Raw genomic sequence first — 24,465 nt, 5'->3', positions numbered from 1 at the left:
GTGTCTTTCAGAGGTAAAGTGAGTTAGGAAAAGCCGATAAATGTCTTTTCCTGTTTACACTGTGATCAGCCGTGATTGGACACGGCTGATCACGTGGTAAAGAGCCTCCGTCAGAGACTTTTTACCAAGAACGGTATTTCGGTGTGTCAGGCTGACATGCCGCACCACCGATCGCTGTGCTGCTGTTATCCTGTCATATGATGTCCAATCAGGATAACTGAACCAGCGCCTGCCCGTCATTTTGCTATAGGCCGGGCAGGAAGTGGTTAATGAACCTGATTCATTCAGTGTCTTTTGTTGTGATTATATAAAACAAAATATATCTGCGCAAAAAAAAAATTGAGCAATTAAATAAACAGCAGCTGAACACAATGTCCAGACACCTGTTATATATGTATAAAAAGCAAAAAGTGCAGGTCTAACATGCAAAACATGAATATGTGCAGAAATAAATGAAAAAATATTTCACAAAGTTCATATGAGTGCAAATACACCAAGGTTTTTCCAAGCACCTGTGCAATCACATAGGAGTAATCAGGATGAGAAGTCCCACATGCCATAAAAGAAGTGAGAGGTAAGATAGATTGGGTTTCACCAACCAAAATCAACAAGCCATGCTTACCAGAGGACATGCAACCCCCTAATAAGAGCAGTCACATAAACTTTGTTTACATTAACCAAACCAATGATCCAAATCTCGTAGATCTCCTTCCCTGTCGCTGGATGAATGGGCAGCACTGAGGTAGATAGCGCTAAACCATGAAGCACAGACCTCTGGACGTAACTCCCCCGCAACAATGAAAAAGAAACACCAGGCATCTAACCAAAAAGGTAGCTAACATAGAGTGATACAGTTTGAAACAATTTATTGTAAAAAGGAGTAACACTTACAAAAAATAGCTTAAAACAACCGTTTGGGTACAATTGGTCATTTCTCCAGGAACCAAATGGTCAACCTTCACTCACGCATGCGTGGTAGCACCCTGTTGTGATTAGCTGTGTTTGCCCAAAGCTAATCACTTAGTACAGCTGGGTTGTGATTGGCACTGTCTGTAACATGTGATCGCTTTGACCCATCACAGCTTTCAATTGTATAGGAAAGTAAGCCATCCATTGTTTACAATTGTCATGTGATCTGCTGTGATCCTGGCACTGGGCCAGTATAGTAATCAGTCATCGGCAGTGTAAAATGGACACAGCCGGTGGCAGATCGCGCCTATGCGCAGCATCCACTCAGATGACGCCCACTGATATAACATCCACTCAAAAGGAGGAAAGTCCTACCCAGCCATCAATCTGCTATAGCCCGGGTGGAAAGGTGTTAAAAACTATTTTCCCTTTCAATCTGCAGCACTGTAATGTTCTGTAAAATTAAAGGCAATATGATAACGTAGAGGCATTCTATATACAGTTAGGCCTGATTCACATCTATGCATTTTTTGTGCTTTTTGTATTTTGCAGATTTTCACTATAGAACGTGTTCCATAGGAAACCATGTTAAATGGACCGTAGTATAAATCTGCAAAATGCAAAAAGCACTAAAAATGCATAGGTGTGAATCAGGCCTTTTTGTAAGGAAAACCTCCAGATATATAACTTCCTGCTTGTGTGATTGGCTCACTGATTTTCTCAGAAGTCTGTCAAGATAAAAGTCACCCACATTAAAAATCAGTCCTGCACAAGACATGGCCTAACTAAGAGCTATTTCCTCGGAGCAGAAACATATAGGAATCGGCAACAAAGTTTGTTGAAATCCTTGCAATGGTTATTGATCACCTAGCGGGGATTGTTTGTTTTTTTCCATCAAAACTGGAGTTAATTTTTAAAGCTTACATTTACTGACATTTAAAATAATGTTTTGTGACAATCAAAGTAAAGTTTGATAACACTTAGGTATATTTTTAAACAATATTAAATGTAAGTATTAGGGACTTAATAAAGTTTGATTTGCTGGAAACAGGGGGCATTTATTGCAGCATACACTAAAAACCTAAAAATATGAATTGCCAGCATCCCAGTAGTATTTATAATCATAAATGAGTGGTTATTCTCTATTCAGTTTTTTTCAAGGTTTTGCTGATTGCGTGTGTGTGACACATAACGAGCTAAATCATTATCCCTAATACCTGATTTAGATATGTTGCTTGTTGCTATATTTCATCATCTACACATGGAAACATTATAATTTAGCCTTCATTCTATTAGTGGGATGACTGATCCATAGGAAAGATGCTTACAATTACATGTTTGGCTTTTTCCTTTCCAAGATTTACTATGCATTCCTATAGATAATGTACTCCAATCAAATGCTAGTTTAAGCATGTATTTAAGTCAACCAAAAGATAAAATGTCTTTATTGTAACATAAATCATCAGAAATAAGGTATGTTTTGAAGCTGACAGTACTGTCTTTTTTTAAAGATTTGAGAGATATGGTTTTCCATTAATGCAATCCAGGCATGCCAAACATATGAGAATAGTGTGTGTTAAAATAATTTATGGCTGGGTATGTGAAGCTATAAAAACATGCAAATCCCTTCAAAAGACCCTACTTATTAATGATGAAAAGGAACTTTCACAAAGAAATTAAGTCTTTTTTTTTTGCCCCAGTTCTGTAAGTGTGCACTTTACTTGGTCCATATTCTGCCAACCATTCTTTTATCCTTTAGCGTGAAGCAACTTCTGTTACATGCTGAAAATAGCTTAAGATCAAGTTCGTGCAACCTTTTCAAAGATGGTATGGAATCTAGAACTGAGAACTTGGCCCAGAGCCTTGAATTACTTTAGAGGCTCAGAACTCAAATCTCACTGCAGCATGCAAGGTGTCAAAACTCACACGGTGCAACAGTGCTAAACCATGGATATGCTGTATTCATGACCTTCTCAAATCAAAGCCTTGCTAAAGGTCAACACTTGTCACACTGCATTATTTCTTCAGCTCATCCTGGGTTATTGTCTGTATTCTAGTTCTTTACTATAGTACTAGACACCAAATAAAGTCTTGCATCGGGGTCGATTTACTAAACCCGGAGCACTCAGAATCTGGTGGACCTGTGCATGGTAGCCAATCAGCTTCTAAAGTTAGTTTGTTCAATTAAGCTTTGGCAATAAAACCTGGACGCTGACTGGTTTCTATGCAGAGTTGCACCAGATTTTGAAATCTCCAGTTTTAGTAAATAAACCCTGTTGTCTACTTTACACTGTTCATTGTTGGTACACATAGGAATTGATTTACTTAAGACAAATAGACTGGGCACTTTTGCAAGTGCAGTTTAATGCTGCAAAGTACAATTGCTCCAGAGCTTAGTAAATGAGCTAAAGCTTCACTTTACAAAGCATGCCCAATCACATGCAAAGAAAAAAAAAGAAAAATGAATTCTTGCTTGCACGTGATTGGATGATGGAAGTCAGCAGAGCTCTCCCTCATTTACTAAGCTCTGGAGCAACTGCACTTGCGAAAGTCTATTTGCCTTTAGTAAATCAACACCATAGACATCGGTATCCCCATGCTTGTGAACTGATTATGCACATAACAATTTCAAAAACATCCTAGCCCCTGGGTATAACAAAATTGATTGAAAGTACTTACCTGGTACTAAGCAATGTGCCACACCCATGTTCAATCAAAAACTAGAATTAGGTTTCTCGTAAAGATGAAAATGGGCAATACAATGGCAACATCAATACAATTTTGAAAGAGAAAAACTACAGCATTATAGTCAAAAGCAATTAAATTTTTCTTGCATTTCTGGATTCAGTTGGTGATATTCCATGCTTTAGGCTGTTTTGAGAACTTGACATCAAGTTGCCATGTGTATGACTGGCTTTAGGTTCAGACAAAAATGGAATTGGCTATAGAGGGAGATAAATCGATAGATATGGCTCTAGAATAAATTGACAGTGCAATTATGACCTCACATAAAAAAAAAAGTGTGGTAGCACTTAACGTGTTTGTTACCCCAACATTTCATATTCCTGATATGCACCTGCTATACCATGTATTTCAGGGAAATGCAATTAGCGGACCTCCAGCTGTTGCAAAACTACAAGTCCCATTGTGCTCTGCCTCTGGGTGTCATGCTTGTGGCTGTCAGTCTTGCTATGGCTCATGGGACTTGTAGTTCTGCAACAGCTGGAGGTCCACTCATTGCATATTTCTGATGTATTTGTATGAGAAAGGTATTCTGTCCTCTTTGTATTGCTTCCTTTGTGTGAAATCCCTGGAGTTCCTGCCAGTCCCTCTGCTTTCCTTTTAACCTCCCTGGCAGTATGATTAGTTCTGGTTTTAGGTGCTGAAAGCGGTACAATTATTTTGCATGCATTTTTGGCGTTTTATATTGTAGTCCTGCAATTCTTAGGAATAGCTCTCTTAAATCTGTTCAAACCAGAGTCTAGCAGACATCCCGGGTATGATAAAGTTTATAATATAATAAATAATAATAAAAATTATTCAATAATGTAATCAAATCCAAAAACACTGAAATTTGCTCATTTGCAGAATTGTCGCTGTCATTAGATTTAGTGTTTGATGACGAATTTCCCCACAAATCGCTATCGCTCAATTCTGCAAGTGATTATAATTTATTATCGCTGTTTTCTAGTTGGTCTAAAATCACTTTTAACATAAAGGGACAGTTTTTGGTTGCTATGGACAATCTCCAAATTCCAGGCAGAAAAAACAGTATTTATAATATAAAAGTGCATGCAGGGCACTGCACAGACCACTAGGGACAAAGGGGGTGTGTCATTTTTTTTATACAGTACTATAATCTGTAAGATTACAGTACTGTGTGTGTTTTGTGTGTTTTAACTTTTTTGAATTTGGCGCCGATCTCCGCTCCCGTGCGCCGTAATGTCGCAGGGAACCGAGCTCGGCGGCACTCGGGCACTGTGTGAATCGAGCGGAGGACAGCTCGATCACACAGCGCGGAGGACATCGCTGGATCCAGGGGACAAGATAAGTAACTTCTCCCTGTGTCCAGCGATACGATCCTGAGTCTGGCTCGGGGTTACCGCTCGTGGAACTAAAATCCCAACCTGAGCCAGACTCGGGATTACTGCCAGGGAGGTTAAAAGCTGACCACACTAAGCAGGAGAGCATAGAGTAGTCAGTTCTCTATCTATGCTGGGAACTCAGCCTACTCTCCTCCAATGATAAGACTTGTCCTGACATGCCTCCTCAGCACAGCCTTTCACTGGTAAGCTCAGTGTGCTGCTGTGTTTCCTCCCCCAGCTTTTATGCAGCTGAGAAAAGAGGGGATGTGATCACTTACAAAAAAGGGGAAAAAAAGGTATTTAGAATGGCTTTTTTTATCTATATGCAAATGTTTTGCCTTTCATTTTTATTTTATACTGAACATTACTTGTTTTATTAGGTGATCATTTCACTTTAATTATAAGTGCATCTGCACTTACGGTTTTCTATTAGCCCCCCTGTCAAGGCCCAAGTACTGTACCTAATGAGCCTACCAGTAAAGCCCACCGCATCCTGTGATGATGTGAAAACAATGTTGCACTGCTCCTGAATTGAAAGTTGCTACTCTCACGTAGGATGTTACTGCTTGTACATCAGTGGGATAAAAAATATTACATTGGGCATGACTATCGGCTTTTTCACTGCCTATTTATTAACCTTGTTTATTAGTGCCTGGCCACACATATGCCTGTCCACTGCTTTCTGGATTGACAGCACTTTCTCTGCTGTTGACCCACCCTTCCCTGGGAGCCGCAGTGTCTGGGGGGGGGGGGGGGGGCATTTCAAAAAATATGGAGGATTTGGCTTACTTGGGGAGGGTAAGGGAAGTTTTGTGTCTACTTTATGAGGCTTGTGCATCACATACTAACTAAAAAAAATGTAATACATTACAGCTTACAGTCCTTAGATATGGTTTTCTCTGGGTAAGCTGGTTTTCTCCCACACTCCAAAAACATGCTGGTAGGATAATTGGCTCCTGCCTAAATTTGCCCTACTATGTGTATGTATGAAGGTGAGTTAGGGGGCCTCAGACTGTAAGCTCCTTGAGGGCAGGGACTACGTTTATGTCAGGTGCTCTGTTAATTGCCTTGGATAGTAATTTGTGTGGAAAGGTAACTGTTCTCCACTGTTTGTTCAGAAATAAAAGTGTCCCTGCATTTTAAAAACAAATGCATGCTTAAATGGAAATTTTCAGTGTAAGACTCAGGTAAACAAAAGATCTTTTAGAAAATATGTTTCCAACCATTGACCATCATCGTATATTTAATTGTGTAACAATTATTTGACAGTTTTGGTCATGCTTTGACACTCCTTCAGGAAGGTTACCTCTCTTTGTTCTCCATAGGATGTAGGCGTAGGCAAACAATAGGCAAAATACTTCCTATTCCAATAAGTTATCTCCAATCTAGTGTGTCCAAACAGAAGAAACCAGTTATTCTTAAAGTTACACAATTACTCCTCCAATTATCATCAAAATGTGTTGAGTGCAAAATATAATAAAGGGAATTCAAAACAACGGCATGTGAATCAGCCTGAAGGCAACCCACAAATGCCTCAATGTCAAAAGAAAAAAAATGAATGGGTTATTCATCAATGTATTGAATATCTGGTGTCTACAAAGGTAATTGCATTTCAGTTGACTTCTTTGACCTGGATGACATAATTTCATATTCCTTAGAAAGACACTTTAATTTAAAGGGTATTGTGATTTTTAATATGTTTACTTTATTTGTGTATTTTGTTCAGGAGTAAAAATATATACTTATGAGATTTTTTGGGTTCCTCTTTTTATTTCAATAAAGCTGGGTGTACTAAATTTCAGGTCCCCAAGGGTCTATTTTACTCCTATCTTCAAATCAGACACTACTTTAGCTCCAAAAACCCCACCCTTACCTTGAACACCCCTACCCCTTTTGAACTTCTTTGCTCCCAAGGTCCATACCAAACGCGACTCATCTCTGAGATTTACAAATACTTACAGGCCTCTCACTCTCTTTCTGGCCCAGGTCACCTCTATATGCACAAGTGGTCTCGGCTTCTTGGCCAGACCATTACCACCCCCCAATGGCTGAAAATTTGGGAGACTGCCTCTAAATCGTCTCGATGTGTAGAACAAAAAGAGACAATCTATAAAATTCTAATGTTTTGGTACAGGACCCCAAAGATCCTACATAAATACGATCCCGGGGTTTCCCCACTCTGCTGGAGATGTCGGAAGGTTACTGAATCTCTCTTTCACATTTTCTGGGAATGTTCTGTCATCCAACCTTTTTCGTCCTCTGTCCATGCATATTTGCAAGAACTTTCCGACACTATCCTCCCTCTAACCCCAATCCACTTTCTGTTAGGCTTACCCTTTCCTGACCTGCCTGCAAATGTCCAGAAACTTTTAGGCTTTATTCTACTGGCAGCGAGACGGGCCATACCAGTCAGATGGTTATCGCAGTCTCCGCCAACGCTCCCACAGGTACTACAAACTCTGGAACAGATCCATAGAATGGAGCACCTTACCAATATTATTCACGACACACTGCCTAGGTTCTTCCGAGTTTGGGACTTATGGGACCACTCCCAGCTTAATCCAGGACTTCCTACAGCTCCCCCCTAAAAGTGCTGACCCTCTTGAGCGGAGGTGCAGAGGGGCAGTCCCATTGCCCCCCTACCTATAGACCGTTCGAGATTCCCCAATATTTTCCCTTACCCCTCCACCTGTATGTGTCTCCCCCCGAGGTTGCCTCAGTCTGGTATAGGCTCCCCCGGGAAATGAGCGTACCCCAGATGCTGTGGTTAGCTCTGCTTTCTCTGCAGACACTCATGTATCTGGCCTACCTACCCACTGGATCCTTCCCTACCTCCTCCCTCCCTCCAGACGCTTCCCCCCCATCCCCCCTGTTGCTGGGTGAATTGCTGCTTTAATTGTGCCGGTGACTAGATATTGCCTGACCATTATGATTTTTATTTTCTGTATGTTTATTTATTTTCTTTTTCTTGTTCTTTGGCCTTTTGTTTGTAACATTGTTGACACTGACAATTATTTGTTGTTGCACTTCCCTTTGTATCTCCTCTCTGGAAAAATTTCTTTTTTCAATAAAAATACAATTGATTAAAAAAAAAAAAAGCTGGGTGTACACTGGTAGTATTTTTAATGAAAATATCTATGAAAAGTAGGAAAACGTTGTATCAAAATTCTCAGCACATTTGAATGTCATCCAAAAGCAGTTTAAGATTTAGTTTGCTTTTAACATTTAGGCAATGAATAGACTGCCAAGTTAAAACCACATACACTGTTCGAAATTCATACATTCGAGAAATATTTTCTATCCCGCTCCTGCGTTCGAAAGCAAATGTCAATTTGACCCCACTAATGCCGTCAATTTGACCCCACTAATCACAACATTCTTGCAACAAAGATGTTGAACAAAAATGAAGTCGCGTATAGACAAATTTGTTGATATGTTGATATTTCCTATTTAATCGATTGCAGCCAGCAGGTAACAATTGTAGGTTTGGTATGCCATGGTTTTAGACCAGATTATTGATTATTCACATAGATGAATGATTCAGCTCAGGGGCGGACTGATAACTGATGGGGCCCCCGGGCAATAGGAGATTATGGGGCCCCCGGCAATCAGGGGCCACACAGTATACACAAACACACACACAGTATACAATCACAAAGTATACACAGATATGTTTCTATTGGCTGAGAAGGTACTGGAGAGGTGGGGCAGCTATAATCTCTGGATTTTTAGACCAAAAGGATGTCAGTAAGGGACTTTCAGAGACAGATATAAAAAAAACACAGATTTTTACATACTGTCCCTGGTTTTACTGAGGCTGGCAACCCTGATGGGGATAAGACAAGTATTTGGCGCAAATCAAAGATATTAGGTTCCCGCTTGAAAAAAAGGAGTCTATAAGGTTACATATGGTGAGTGCAGGGAATGCACTACTTTGTCCAGACCAAAAAAAGGAGGGAATAAATGTTCTTTAGTTCATGGAGAGGGGGAGGGGAAAAGGGATGGGGAGGGGGGGATGGATCCGCATGCAGGGCTGCCACCTTAAAAGAGCTGAAACTTGAGCTCCTGGATTGCTGTAGATAAAGGAGAAAAAGGAGAGAAAGGGGCGCCTCTGGGTGCAGATTTTTTTAAAAGGTTTTATTTTTCAGTGTAAAAAACATAAAATTTTGCACTCACATTTAGTAGGCAAAAAGTAAGCATTAAACACCAGGGGTCATCTGGTATATCTGATTTTTGGGACGTCAGCCAGTGGTCCGGTCCACATCTGTCATCTCATCGCGTTGTTCCTGTTCCTCTCACATGCTGTCCACTGCAGGTGTTTTGTATGAAGCAGCCGGCTTGTGGTGGACACGAGATGTGTGGTCTTCAAAACGAGGCTTGGGAGGCAGAGACGACCAGGGCGCGGGGCTGTGACGTCAGCGGGTATGCGACGCGTTTCTTGAGCGTGCGGGTCGAGATTGTCGGACGACCGCGCTCTTTCATCAGGCAGAATCAGAAAAAAATGCAGGGGACTCAGGATATAAATAGGGGCAGGCTAAGGGCAGTGGGCGGGGCTACAATCGAGTATGAGAAGGAAAACAATGAGTAATGAGGGGAGAGGGAAGTGGGATGAGTAATGAGGGGAGAGGGAAGTGGGAGAGAGAGGGAGCTGGAGCGGCTTAGTATAAGGAGGAAGTCAACGTCTATGGTGAAATCTTATGTACATATCGGTAAAGATATCTATGGGATAAAATCCTATTTGGAAAAAATCAAAGAATGGATGGAAGAATGAGTAAACAAAGGGGGATGGAAGGAAGATAAAAAATTTATATTAAAAATGGGTAAAAGGGCTTAAAAAACTTAGAAAGGAAGGTAAAAAGAGAGGAGCATACATGGAGTGTGTAGATATAATTATATTGGAGATTGGACGTGCAGGACATATGTGTTATAAGGGAATAAAAATAAAAAATAGTGTATGTGTATAGACACATACACACATACACGTGTAGATCCGTACGCTTATCAGTGTTTTAATGTAATTAATAATGTTATTCTAAGAGTATTGTATACAATAAAATGAGAATTAAAAAACAGAAGTATAATCAGGAAGGCACACATATATGCCTACATGGACACATGTGTGTATGTGTGTGAGCACATACATGAGTGTGGGGTGCGGAGATAGGAAAAAAAGGGGTACGAGGGAGTGGATTACGGGGGGGGGGAGAGGGGAGGAAATAAAAATGGGGGGGAGGGGGAAAGGGAAAAAAAAGGGGGGGGGGGAAAGGGGGGAAAAAGGGGGGGGGGAAAGGGAAAGGGAGAGGGAGGGGGGCCTGGGGAGAGGGGGGGCAGCAAAAAGAGGGGGGGTGGACGGGGGGGGGGGGAGTATTACACAAATACAAAATCATAACAATAATTTTCTAAAAGAAATGCATGGGTACATATACAAGCCAATATCAGTGCATGATTCTTTGCAAGGAGAAGACAGAGTATAATCGCTTGAGAGATGCAGTAACGTTGGAAACAATATGTATACTAATATATTTTCCATAAATATCGGTAGCTATTGAAAACTCCTTAATCAATGACCCCCTAATGAATATGAGGCAAGCGGACTTTGTGCTAAAGGCCGTTAATTTTTGTTTGACACATAATTATTTTACCTTCAACGGTGACTTTTACCAACAGATCCAAGGTACAGCTATGGGCGCCAATTTTGCGCCCTCATATGCGAACCTTGCGATGGGCTTCTGGGAGTCCCACTACATCTACAAAAATAATCCTTTTTCAGAAAACATAATCTTTTTCGGTAGATACATAGACGAGCTTATCCTCATCTGGGATGGAGCAGCTGACTTAATCCCCCCCTTTGTTCAACATTGTAACAATAACCCCTATGGCCTATCCTTCACGTCTAATACCAACTGCGAGACCATAGCATTCTTAGACCTAGAACTGGGACACGAAGGTCATGCTATTATCTCAAAAAACTATACAAAACCAACCGCGGGCAACTCCTACCTTCACTTTAATAGCTGTCACTATCCAAAATGGATTAAAAACATCCCAAAGGGACAATTTTGGCGCCTAAGGCAAAACTGCACCAAACAAATCGACTATATCGAATCCAGTAACACCTTGAAAACTAAATTTAAAGAAAAAAACTATCCTGCACCCCTTATAGAAAACGCTTTCAAACAGTGTCTTTCAGAAAATACTGCAACAAAAACAGACCGCCCCCCACAGAATTTCTCTAGTAGATTCATCACCACTTTTCACAATGAACATAAAACTATGGAAAGAATTTAAAAAAAAACACTGGAATATCCTACAGCAGGACCCCCACCTAAAAACTGAACTCCCAGCCCGACCATCTGTCACTTACCGCAGGGCCCCAAACTTGAGGAACAAAATCGCACCCAGCAAATTAAAAACTCAATCCATTTTTCCCAAAACCCTCCAACTGATACCTCTAACTGGGATGTATCAATGCCACAAAGCACTTTGCAAAACATGCAAATTTGTCAAACACGGACAAAAAGAATTTACCACCAAAGGCAAAACCTATGAACTAAAAGAATTTTACAACTGCTCATCCGATTTCGTAATATATGGTCTGAGTTGTCCCTGTGGCCCCCTTTCCCCCCCCCCCTTTTTTTCCCTTTCCCCCTCCCCCCCATTTTTATTTCCTCCCCTCCCCCCCCCCCGTAATCCACTCCCTCGTACCCCTTTTTTTCCTATCTCCGCACCCCACACTCATGTATGTGCTCACACACATACACTCATGTGTCCATGTAGGCATATATGTGTGCTTTCCTGATTATACTTCTGTTTTTTAATTCTCATTTTATTGTATACAATACTCTTAGAATAACATTATTAATTACATTAAAACACTGATAAGCGTACGGATCTACACGTGTATGTGTGTATGTGTCTATACACATACACTATTTTTTATTTTTATTCCCTTATAACACATATGTCCTGCATGTCCAATCTCCAATATAATTATATCTACACACTCCATGTATGCTCCTCTCTTTTTACCTTCCTTTCTAAGTTTTTTAAGCCCTTTTACCCATTTTTAATATAAATTTTTTATCTTCCTTCCATCCCCCTTTGTTTACTCATTCTTCCATCCATTCTTTGATTTTTTCCAAATAGGATTTTATCCCATAGATATCTTTACCGATATGTACATAAGATTTCACCATAGACGTTGACTTCCTCTTTATACTAAGCCGCTCCAGCTCCCTCTCTCTCCCACTTCCCTCTCCCCTCATTACTCATCCCACTTCCCTCTCCCCTCATTACTCATTGTTTTCCTTCTCATATTCGATTGTAGCCCCGCCCACTGCCCTTAGCCTGCCCCTATTTATATCCTGAGTCCCCTGCATTTTTTTCTGATTCTGCCTGATGAAAGAGCGCGGTCGTCCGACAATCTCGACCCGCACGCTCAAGAAACGCGTCGCATACCCGCTGACGTCACAGCCCCGCGCCCTGGTCGTCTCTGCCTCCCAAGCCTCGTTTTGAAGACCACACATCTCGTGTCCACCACAAGCCGGCTGCTTCATACAAAACACCTGCAGTGGACAGCATGTGAGAGGAACAGGAACAACGCGATGAGATGACAGATGTGGACCGGACCACTGGCTGACGTCCCAAAAATCAGATATACCAGATGACCCCTGGTGTTTAATGCTTACTTTTTGCCTACTAAATGTGAGTGCAAAATTTTATGTTTTTTACACTGAAAAATAAAACCTTTAAAAAAAATCTGCACCCAGAGGCGCCCCTTTCTCTCCTTTTTCTCCTTTATCTACAGCAACCCTGATGGGGCCCCATAGTGGCCCAGGGCCCCTCGGGCAGTGCCCGAGTGGCCGAATGGTCAGTCCGCCCCTGATTCAGCTAAATAACTAGGGTTTGTCTCTAAAAGAGACAGTGCCAACTAAACAGATCGGTATGCAAGCTTGCATTGCACAGACTAAAGCATGTGGTCATCCAGAAGTAAAATATGAATTTTATACACATATAAAAACAATGACACAACATACACTATATTGTCAAAAGTATTTGGAAACCTGCCTTTACAAGCACATGAACTTTAATGGCATCCCCGTCTTAGTCCGTAGGGTTCAATATTGAGTTGCCCCACCCTTTTCCAGCTATAACAGCTTTAACTCTTCTGGGAGGCTGTCCGCAAGGTTTAGGAGTGTGTCTATGGGAATGTTTGACCATTCTTCCAGGCACCCATTTGTGAGGTCAGGTACTGATGTTGGACAAGAAGGACTGGCTCACAGTCTCCACTCTAATTCATCCCAAAGATGATCTATTGGGTTGAGGTCAGGATTCTGTGCAGGCCAGTCAAGTTCCTCCACCCCAAACTCGCGCATCCATGTCTTTATAGTCCTTGCATTGTGCATTGGTGTGCAGTCATATTGGAACAGGAAGCGGCTATCCCCAAACTGTTCCCACAAAGTTGGGAGCATGAAATTGCCCCAAATGTCTTGGTATGCTGACACCTTAAGAGTTACCTTCACTCCAAATAAGGGAAACAAGCCCAACTCTTGAAAAACAACCCTACACCATAATCCCCCTTCCACCAAATTATTTAGACCAGTGCACATAGCAAGGTCCATAAAGACATGGATGAGTGAGTTTGGGGTGGAGGAACTTGACTGGCCTACACAGAGTCCTGACATCAATCCGATAGAACACCTTTGGGATGACTGAGTTGGGCTTGTTTCCCTTATTTGGAGTGAAGGTAACTCTTAAGGTGTCAGCATACCAAGACATTTGGGGCAATTTCATGCTCCCAACTTTGTGGGAACAGTTTGGGGATAGCCGCTTCCTGTTCCAATATGACTGCACACCAATGCACAATGCAAGGACTATAAAGACTTGGATGCGCGAGTTTGGAGTGGAGGAACTTGACTGGCCTGCACAGAATCCTGACCTCAACCCAATAGATCATCTTTGGGATGAATTAGAGTGGAGACTGTGAGCCAGGCCATCTTGTCCAACATCAGTGCCTGACCTCACAAATGCGCTTCTGGAAGAATCGTCAAACATTCCCATAGACACACTCCTAAACCTTGCAGACAGCCTTCCCAGAAGAGTGTAAGCTGTTATAGCTGCAAAGGGTGGGCCAACTCAATATTGAACCCTACAAACTAAGACTGGGATGCCATTAAAGTTCATGTGCGTGTAAAGGCATGTGTCCCAATACTTTTGACAATATAGTGTAAATGGATCAACTTATAATACAAGAATAATGAAATTGTCCAAAATATAGTATAGCTTCCTTTTACAATAACAAGAAGTAGATTATGTAAAATGACAAATCAAGAAAAAACATGCAATATCTCTTTATAAAACGACACAGTATCACTTTAATTATTGGCGGCACAAGGCATATAAGGAATATCTCTTAGTTGGTTCTTCACCAAGGGAAATATAGAGTGAATTTAAAATTAAATCAATTTTAGAGGGAGTACATCAGACATATTAATGGATCAGAAAATGCCTCGTTAAGAGCTATTGAACACACTATGATTCTTAATAATAATGATTTTCATCTTTTGGCACTTTTTGACCTTATCATTGAATCCTCTTATTTTAGCTATGAACTCCCAATCATTACCATTGTCTGATTGAGCAACAGCTCATGCTTGTTTCATTCCCATCTTTAACATCTATCAATGGCAGTATTTGTTAATACATGCTGACAATTAAAAGCATAATTTGCAAGCTAATGATTTTTGTCATGCAAGTCAGACAGTGTGATATTATAACCATTTGAGTGAGCACAAGAATTACAGTTTATAGCATGTGCTACTGTGTGAAACTATAAATACCATATTTACAAGGGCACAGTGACAAATATAGCACGTTCTGTACCCTCTCTGCTCTAATGATCTTCATGGCTAGACTTACAAAATAACTGACTTCTTTGCCTATCAGTATAAAATGTATTCGATTTGTGATAATAGTTTTTTTTTGTAAGGTTTTGGTTTTGCATTGTCTATTTGCACTGGGATATTATTTATATTAATAATTCTGTGACATTTAAAGGGGTTGTAAAGGTAATTTTTTTTTCTTTTTTTTTAAAAAACAAACATGTTATACTTACCTCCACTGTTCAGCTTGTTTTTCACAGAGTGGCCCCGAACCTGGTCTTCTGGGGTCCCTTGGCGACTGTCTCAGCTCCTCCCTGCAAGAACTAAGCACCTTCATGCGAGCTCTCTCGCATGGTGGTTAGTTCTTGCGGGCGCGCTCCTGTGATACAGCCGGCAGCTATAGCCGATCACTGTATCACTGGGCCGTGCCCCCCAGCGCGCTGCGTCATTGGATGTGATTGACAGCAGCCCGATGGCTGCGCTGCTTTCAATCCATTCACTATAGCCAATCAACAGCCAGGCTGAGCGGCGAAGAGGAGATCGGGTGAACGGGCTCAGGTAAGGGGGGGCGGTATTGTCGGATGTTTTTTCACCTTAATGCATAAGGTGAAAAAACGCAAACCTTTACAACCCCTTTGCTGTGCTTCAAAGTAAACTGTTTTTGAATGCACAATTCCACTGACCCCCTGGCCTTATGCAATAAGTAAATATGACTATATAGTCTAACTCCACTGTTGCTATTAGGTCTGCCAATAACTATGTAGCCAAGGGTTTGCCTGATTGCAAGGCATGTGGATGGATTGTTGTTTCCTATTGTTCCTATTGTTGTTTCCTATTGTGCAGTAAGGCCACCCAATTTAGAGGTGGACCATTAGAAACATGTAGACATCAGAAGAGGAATGGCCTTGTTCAACAGTTCTACAAAGCATCTGTATCTGCATATCACAGTGACCCAGGATTTTGAGGGCTAGAGGAGACATCCAAAGACATGACTAGGCATCAATATGAGTCTGTATTTACAGTGCCTTGCAAAAGTATTTACCCCCCCCCCCTGGCTTTTTGCCTATTTTGTTACATTACAGGCTTTAGTTCAATGTTTTTTTTAGCCCCTTAAGCCCTGGACCATTTGGCTGCCCAAAGACCTGAGCACTTTTTGCAATTTGGCACTGCGTCGCTTTAACTGACAATTGCGCGGTCATGGCTCCCAAAAAAAATTGACGTCCTTTTTTTCCCCACAAATAGAGCCTTCTTTTGGTGGTATTTGATCACCTCTGCGGTTTTTATTTTTTACGCTCTAAACAAAAATATAGCGACAATTTTGAAAACAACTCATTATTTTTTACTTTTTGCTATAATAAATATCCCCAAAAAATATATAAAAAAAAATATTTTTTCCTCAGTTTAGGCCGATACGTATTCTTCTATATATTTTTGTTAAAAAAATTGCAATAAGCGTTTATTGATTGGTTTGCGCAAAAGTTATAATGTCTACAATATAGGGGATAGTTTTGTGGCATTTTTATTAATATTTTTTTTTTTACTAGTAATTTTGGCGATCAGCAATTTTTATCGTGACTGCGACATTATGGTGCACGGATCAGACACTTTTGGCACGATTTTGCGACCATTCACATTTATACAGCTATCAGTGCAATTAAAAATACATTGATTACTGTGTAAATGTAACTGGCAGTGAAGGGGTTAACCACTAGGTGGCGCTGTAGGGGTTAAGTGTGTCCTAGGGAGGGATTCTAACTGTGGGGGGGGGGGAGCTATGTGTGACACAACACTGATCACTATTAGCGATTAGCGGTGATCAGTGTCAATGTCACTAGGCAGAACAGGGAAATGCTTGTTTACATCAGCATTTCCCCATTCCTCCTCTCTGTCAGACGATCGCGGGTATTCCTGCGGACATCGAGTGTGCAGGACCCGTGATCACACTCACCTATTTGAAAGGGCCCAGAAGCTGCAACACCTAAGAAAGGGGCACCACTAACCAAAAACACTGCCATGAAGACCAAGGAACTCTCCAAACAAGTAAGGGACAATGTTGTTGAGACATACAAGTCAGGGATAGGTTATAAAAAAAAATCCAAATCTTTGATGATCACTAGCAACACTATCAAATCTAGCATAACCAAATTGAAAGAACATGGCACAACAGCAAACCTGCCAAAAGACGGCAGCACACCCAAAACTCAAGGAGCAGGCAAGGAGGACATTAATCAGAGAGGCAGAATAGAGACCTGAGGTAACCCTGGAGGAGCTGCAGAGTTCCACAGCAAAGACTGGAGTATCTGTACATAGGACAACAATAAGCCATACGCTCCATAGAGTTGGGCTTTATGGCAGAGTGGCCAGAAGAAAGCCATTACTTTCAGCAAAAAACAAAATGGCACGTTTTGCGTCTGCGAAAAGGCATGTGGTAGACTCCCAAAATGTATGGAGGAAAGTGCTCTGATTTGATTAGACTCAAATTTTACTTTTTGGCCATCAAAGAAAACGCTATGTCTGACGTAAACCCAACACATCACATCACCCAAAGAACACCATCCCCACAGTGAAACATGGAGGTGGCAGCATCATGCTGTGGAGATGTTTTTCAGCAGTCGGAACTGGGAAACTGGTTGAGGGAAAGAGGGATGGTGCTAAATACAGGGATATTCTTGAGCAAAACTTGTACCACTCTGTTTACTTGCTACAGAACTTTTACTTCATACAGCCTTAGTTGGTTCTAGAGTTACCAAATTTGAACCCAATAATAGTTCAACAATCCGGACTCTGGTTTCACAAGCCACAGGTGCCATTTTCTTGAAACCCCACACTAGTGTTTTGAGTGAACTTGGCATCCAATGCTAGACCCCTAACTATAGTGCATCAAGTGTGCCCACCCCTGGCGTCATTTACTACTCGACATTTCCAGTGAATGGTTGTACAGGCACTTTATCATTTCTACGTAAATGCTGCACTCTTTTTTTCTGTGCACGGCTGGAGTTGAACTGTCTCTGGAACAAGTTGGGAAGGTAGGAGTTAGCACGGTGTACTCTGTGAGACTTTTTATGCTGTCACTGCCTGGGTTGACTGATTGACTCACTGACAGAATGCATAATTGCAATTGCAAAAAAATGAGAGACAGACTTCTCTGTACTCCTTTATATAGGATGAAGTCACCTCACTAGGGACAATGTATAGTCTAGAATAGCAGAATAGTGAGTGGATACTGATGTGGCAGGACCAAAATCAATTCTAATTGCATTATAGGACAGCCTGGATTAATTTTAAAGATGCATGCTGGGCACGATAAACTAATGATGGCAAACAGAACACTAATTCATAGAATGTGTCTAATACTTCTCCCCAAAAAAATAAGCAGTTTGAACAGGAAGGTGCAGTTAGTGTGCCAAATGTTAAAAAATCCCAAGTACATGTCGCACAAAGTCACACAATCTGGCCCAAAATAAATAGTTTAACACCAATGTTTCATTTGATGCCTGCTATCATTTGTGTTCTCTTTTACATACATGACACACTTGCATATGCTTTAAAGTGGACCTTTAAGAATATAGATATCAGAGCTACTAATATTGGCATATTTTTTTAAATGCAGCTTCCCTGTCCCTTCTGCCCACTCTCACCACTGTATCTCCCCCTCAACCCCACTGCTCTCAACATTACAAATACACAACTGCCCCCCACCTTGCTCTCACCAGTGCCTGATCCCCACCACCTGCTTTTACAACTGTGCCTGACTCCCACACTCTTCCATGCTCTCCACACTGTGCCCTCCCTCCTCTTCCACCACTATGTCTGCAGGCCTCTTTCTCCTGTTTTCATCAGCGCAGTTGCATGCCTTCGTCTCTGCTCCTACTAATTCCACTCCCCATTTCCCTCATCCCCCTGTCTGCATGTTTTGCCTCCTGCTCATAACACTGTGCCTGCATGCCCCAGCACCGCACCCGCACACCCCCATCCTCACTGATCTTACTAGAGCACCTGCGCATAAGCACACTTGCCACCACTACACTGACGCACAAACCCCCCTTGCCACCACACAAATGTAGCATCCCCTAGCTGTGTTGCTAGAGTGTTAGGATTTTTGTTTGCTAGTGTAGGTAAATTTCAGGCTTGACTGGCAGCCAAGCCTGAGTGTTTATCTGGGTCAGGGTTTGAGTGGCTCAGGTAGGCTGGATTACTCATCAGCAGCTTCTCTGGCGAACTCTTCCCTGCTAGCTGGAAACTTGGAGAAGGTTCCAGAAGCAGATAGGAGGAGTCCAGGAGGAGCTAGCTGGAGTGTTTTGAGGGCCCTGACCAATCCCCAACAGAAGGGTTGGCAGGGGGCAGGCCCCCAAAAATACTCAGAGTCAGCCCAGCAGGGGCAGTGTGGAGTTTGGGTGGAAACTGAAGATGGAGTGTTAGGCTATCATGGCCTTTTTGAAGGAGCTCCCCAGTCTGTGGGGGGTGATCTTGGGCCTGGACTCAGGTGCGGACAGGACCCTCTTTAAGACATGCAGAGGTGTCCTGGCCAGGAGGCTCGGGGGCAAGGCGAGGACAGCAGAAGAATACTGCCAAATCTCCAGGAGGAAAAGGAACAGTCAAGAGGGCTGGTGAAATTCCTGGGTTATGTCATTTCCACTGCTGGTTTTTCGATCAACCCAGAGAAACTTTCAGCAGTCCTACAGTAGCCCGACCCATGGGCTTATGTCCTCTGCAGCATTTTCTTTGCTTTGCCAACTATTCTCGGAAGTTTTTTTTTATTAATAGCAATTTTTATTGAAGAATATGAGTCAGTACAAGCAAGCCAAACAGCTTATAAACAACAGCAAATGGTCAGGTTAAGAAATACCATTGGGCATCAGCGGACTGTCGGATATGTAGTTATTACAATGTGCAGAAATATGAAAACTAAAAAATCAGGGAACATAACTAAAGAACAGAAAAGACAAAGGCCGAACGGCCCCGTAAAATAAAGACAGCTCAAATTATATCCTATTAGGACATTACAAAATGTAACTTAAAACATCAGTGCGTGGGCTTCCTCTCCTCCCATATAATTGTTAGTAGTCTGTCACATTTCAGTTTCCGTAGTAGCATCAGTATAAATGCCCGTAGGTCTCTAGAACATGTGGAATCGTCTAAGGTGTTCTGAGCTTTCAGGTGTGGGTAAGTCCCCTTGTATAGGTACAGCATAAGCCTCTAGAGCTAGTTGAAGTATCAGTAGGGTAGTTTAATTCTATGCCTAAAAACTTGTCCAATTAATATAAAAGTGGTGTATATGTGTAAAGTAAAGCGCTTCTCACAGTACAGTAAAACTATTCTCGGAAGTTTATTTGTAACTTCTTGTCTCTGGTCAAGCCCCTGATTGATATGACCAGAAAGGATGGTAACCCACACAGTTGGTCTCCAGAGTCCATTAAGGTCTTTGAGAGTCTCAAGGTGGCCTTGGTTTCTGCTCCAGTGTTGGCCCATCCTGATCCTATGTTACCTTTTATCCTTTAGGTTGATTCCTCTGAGACTGGAGTTGGTGCCCTTCTGTCTCAATGTCCTACCTCCTGAGAGCGCTATGCATCCTTGTGGCTACTTTTCCAAGAAATTGTCACCTGCGGAGTGCAATTACGAGATTTGTGACAGAGAGCTGTTGGTGATCATTTTAGCCCTGGAAGAATGGAGACATCTCCTTAAAGGTAAACGCCTCTCTCCCAGAAGGGTGCAGTGGGTTCTTTTTCTTGTCAAGTTTCAATTACATCGTTTCATTCTTACCCGGTATTAAGAATGTAAGGGCTGATGCTTTGTCACAACAATTTTCCTACACTTTCAAGATGGAGTTGGTTCTGGTTCCTGTGATTCCTCCTGATTGTATTTTGGCTACGGTTTGCACCAGTCTCACTTCCGCTTTGGGTAACAAAATTCTTGCCGTCGGATCCATTCTTCTCCTGAGAAACCTTGTGACAGCTGCTTTGTCCCAGAGAGTCTTCGTACTGCTGTGTTCCAGACTTTCCATTCTCCCAAGGCTGCTGGCCACCCTGGGAAGAATCAACACTTTTGGGCCATTTCCCAACAATTCTCGTGGCCTAGTCTACGTGCTGATGTATATACAAGTAAATGGCGCTAGAAAATAAAACAACAATCTACTGTAATTTTCCCAAAAGAAAACCAATAACACAGTGCTCAGTATATAGATTACAGACTTAAAAGCATTACAATGCTATAGGTCTATTCCATATGCACATAAAAAGGCAATAAACATAATATGGGTATTAAAAGCAAAAGGGGCTGGGGGGAGGGGGGAAGGAGGGTTTTTTTTTAAGCACAGTCCACAAGCACGGCAGCCATCCGATGGAAACAGAAACCAAGTTCCCGGTAGTACTGAAGAAAACAAAAAAGTGCGAGAGGCGCCTCTGGGTGCAGACTGTATAACAGTTTCTTTAATGTAAATAATAGTAATAAAACTCACATTTCAGTGATTAAAAACAGGCGGTGTACCGGTCCCATACAATGGAGGGGGGGGGAGAAGGCATCGGTGTAATCATTCCCTTAAGATGTTGAATCCTGGTAAGTCTGTCCTCACCTGATCGCGGCAGTGCTGGTGTTTAATCCGGCCAGCAGCATAGAGGGGCGTCCGCACGAGGCTTGGAATGCAAACAAGGCTTCAGGCGAGAGGAAATGAGGGGATGAGGCGAGGGGAAATGAGGCCACCGAACGTGCAACACGTTTCCTGAGCTGGCAGAGCCATGGATGGTGTGACGGCTGCACTCCTTTGTCAAATAGCGGAGGGCAGACGGAGGAGGGGCCAAGCGGAAAGGAAAATCTCAATACATTTGTGATATTTTTGCTGAGGAAGCAGACCGGTTGATCAAAGCCGCTTTACTAGATGGCATTATTTCGAAAGTCGAAAGCTCCTTTCTCCACAAAGCATTTTATTCTATGCCCTACTTCTACCACCTTCCCAAAATCCATAAAGATCAACAACATCCACCGGGCAGACCCATTGTAGCCTCTATGGATAGTGTCACCTCTGGTTTTAGCTTGTATGTGGACCAATTCCTGCAACCCCTAATCCAACAACTCCTGTCGTATATTAGAAATGGTACACACCTTCTGGAACTCCTTTCATCAGACACATAGGAACCAACATACACCTGGTTATCATTGGACGTCAGCTCACTATATACCTCCATTCTGCATTCCTTTAGCATCATGGCCCTTGAACACTTTTTGGCAATGGATCCCCTTATGAACGCTCGCCAAGCTTCTTTTATCATAAAAGCTATGAGGTTCTGTTTGACACACAATTACTTTACATTTAACTGAGATTTTTACCTACAACAACAAGGTACAGTGATGGGAGCGAATTTTGCTCACTTGGTGAGTGATACACAGTCAGGAGGACTGGGAGACATGCCTGAGATTACAGGGAGGGAGCAGTGTGGGATGGATGTAGTGCCATTCTGGAGGACTTGGTGGCACAGGCAGGGGAAGGGGGCAGCCGCAGCCAGGAGGGCTGACAGTGCCTGAAGAGGTGGCAGAAGCCACAGATAGGACAGTTAGCAGCCAAGACTTCTATTTTGGCTACACCATAGGGGCCCGTGGTCCCTGCCTGCAAAGGGCATTTGTCCAGATTCAGCTGAGACTGTACTGCATCTGAAACTTGTGCTAGCTGGTCCTGGGAGTTGTTGTTCTGCAAGCAAGTTTGTGCTGGAGATAGAAGAGGAAAGTGTGTATATACTGGGTGTACATAGTTCAAGTCCCTATAGAGTTCTACTGATCAAATGGGCATCCCATATCTACCCGTCCCTATCCAAGTTAAATTCCCCTAATACATTTTTTTTTTTAAATCTGCAAAAACTGCTTCTTGTCTCTGAAATGAACAGAAAATTTGTGTGGCAGGCTATGCAGGGTGGGAGATAATCACATACACCAGCGGCTCCTGTGGAAGAGTACCGCTACACTAATAAAGCATATTTACTTACCTGCTGCCACTGCACAGATGCACGCCTAATGACACTTTCATTGTGCCAACATATGCTTATTTACGTGCACTTATTTAGTTGCACTAACACACATTTATTTACTTGCCACCACTGTATCAACATGCACTTATTTATTTTCTGCCACTACATCGATGCGTACAACTCCCTTGAAGTTACTAAAGCTATGCCCTCTTATTCACTTGCTACCATAGCACCACTGCACCAACACACACTTTTGAAATCATCTTGTTCAATGAACAGGCACACATTTACAATATATATATATATATATATATATATATATATATATATATATATATATATATATATATATATATTATTTATATTAAACACAAGAGCAGCGCTTGCATAAAAAAAGTCTAAACATAAGGGACAAAGAAAAAGGAATAAGTCCAAATGCTGAGGCAATAATAAAACAAATTGTAGCTGAAAGATATCCACCACGTGCAAAAATAATGACGTGTGCTTGAATACCGTCTTATTATGCACTTACCAGAATTAGATATTTCAAATTTTCAAATGCATATAAAAGATAATAATCTTAAAAAATATATATATTCCACCAAGTGTCAGGAAATCCAATGGTGTGAAACCTCCAAAAATTATGCACTCACCAGACTTATATGGTATAAACACCTCTATTTAAGTTCTCCAATATAAACAAACCACTGAGCTTCCTCATTGCAGATTGTATATAGGCATTTATACCATATAAGTCTGGTGAGTGTATAATCAATGGAGGTTTCACATTACTGGATTTCCTGACACTTGGTGGAATATATAATTTTTTAAAGATTATTATCTTTTATATGCATTGCAATATCTAATTGCGCTGAGTGCATAGTTAGATGGGGTTCAAGCACACATCTTTTTTTTGCATTTGGCTGATGTCTTTCAATTACTTTGCTTTATTATTTTATCAACATTTGAACTTATTCCTTTTTTCTTTGTTACTTAAGTTTTATATAAATACAGTATATATAGATAAATATATCTATCTATATATAGATATATATCTATATATGCAGTATATATATATATATATATATATATATAGAGAGAGAGAGAGAGAGAGAGAGAGAGAGAGAGAGAAAGAGAGAGAGAGAGAGATCTCTATATATCTATATATATATATATACCGTACCTTTTTTCTTTCTCACTTATGTTTATATGTTTTTATGCATTTAATATATTTATGTACAAGGCTTTGTATGGTCACCTTATGTTATAGCAGCTTTATTGTTGTATGGTCACCTTGTTGACTCAGGCTGGGTTCACACTGGTGCGATGTTAAACATCGCATGTGATTTGCACAGCACTGCTGTGCAGATCACATGCGACATCTGTGCGATGCAAATTCAGCCATACAGATTATATGGCTGAATTTGCATTGCATTCGCACCAAAATGGTGCACGACCCTTTTTTTTGTCCGCAATGGAATCGGATTGCATGGGTGTTCACACCCATGCGATCCGAAGTCTACACCATTTGGCTGCTCGCACTGCGATCTGCAAACCGATCCGGGGGCGTCATTAACTTTGTATTGACACCCGCATCAGTTTGCATAGGGCATTGTGGACTGCCTGCCAGAGACCCAC

General features: G+C 41.7%; 1 long non-coding RNA gene across 1 annotated transcript in view; it reads left to right on the top strand.

Moving 5' to 3' along the window:
• The first annotated feature begins 17,804 nt into the window (after positions 1-17,804).
• Positions 17,805-24,465, top strand: part of LOC143963033 (uncharacterized) — an 83,270-nt gene continuing 76,609 nt past the window's right edge. Inside the window, exons 1-2 of the long non-coding RNA XR_013270866.1 lie at positions 17,805-17,901; positions 20,375-20,559. This is a non-coding gene — a long non-coding RNA (uncharacterized LOC143963033). The remainder of the gene's footprint in view (positions 17,902-20,374; positions 20,560-24,465) is intronic.

This window comes from Lithobates pipiens, unplaced genomic scaffold (genome assembly GCF_037356315.1).
Source record: "Lithobates pipiens isolate NorthernLeopardFrog02 unplaced genomic scaffold, aLitPip1_a1.2 Scaffold_8, whole genome shotgun sequence".
Classification (NCBI taxonomy): Eukaryota; Metazoa; Chordata; class Amphibia; order Anura; family Ranidae; genus Lithobates; species Lithobates pipiens.
Note: the sequence above shows the minus strand (reverse complement) of the source record. Positions and strands in the feature narration are given on the sequence as shown.